Raw genomic sequence first — 960 nt, 5'->3', positions numbered from 1 at the left:
AGGTTCCCTAAGTATGTTGTTCTGGGCCTATCCCTGTCTCGCTTGCGCTCAATTTTGCCAGTGAGAGCTAGATGTTCAAGTCCCTTATGTCTTTTCAGGTGTCCCAAAAACTACATTTGTCGTTTACTGATTGTTTTTAACATTGAGCTTCTCACGTGGGCTTCATCAAACACTACCTTATTTGATTTCTTTTCCTTCCACGATACTCTTAGCAGTGTCCTAAGAAACCACATCTCTGTTGTTTCTATTTTATTTTCTCTGTCTTTAGTGATTGTCCTGCATTCATAGCCATATATATATAGAAGGGTTGACCAAACAATAAGTCACATTAACATCACACGATCCAACGAACCAAATCAGCTAAGTAGGGCGCCACAGCGGAACCCATTCTGGCGGCCATGGAAGACACGCCCATGACAGAGTTCCTGGTGGAGGTGGGGAATATCTCCGCTGTAAACAGGTACGCCACTGAGAACGCCACTCCCATGGAAACGTAACCCAGCAGAGTCAGGACCAGAATCGCCATGCCCGAATCTGGGATCAGTTGAAAAACAATTTTTTAAAAAGAAAAAAATCTTTTTTAAAAAGGGAGTGGATGTTTTTTTTCTTGAGCTGTGTTTTATTTGTTTGTTTGTTTGTTTGTTGTTTAAAGGGGGGGGGGGGTAGAAAGGGGGTGGGCTTGAGAAATCCGTTTAAAGGATTTGTAGGAGAAGGACGGGGCGTGAAAAAAGAGGGTTGATAGTGTAAGTCTTTTTTGAAGCTAGATGTAGCGTATAAAATGGAAGTGTGTATTGGTACTACGTGTAGTCTACATAAGATATATGGAGTGGGTTTATTTGGGGCTACATATAGAGTGTTTATTGGGGCATTATGTACAATATATATATATATATATATATATATATTAGTGTTTATCGGGGCTAAACGTGCCAATAAATTGAAATGTTTTTTTGGACTACA

The sequence above is a fragment of the Aplysia californica genome, unplaced genomic scaffold, assembly GCF_000002075.1.
Source record: "Aplysia californica isolate F4 #8 unplaced genomic scaffold, AplCal3.0 scaffold00024, whole genome shotgun sequence".
Lineage (NCBI taxonomy): Eukaryota > Metazoa > Mollusca > Gastropoda > Aplysiida > Aplysiidae > Aplysia > Aplysia californica.
This window is presented reverse-complemented; position numbering follows the sequence as displayed.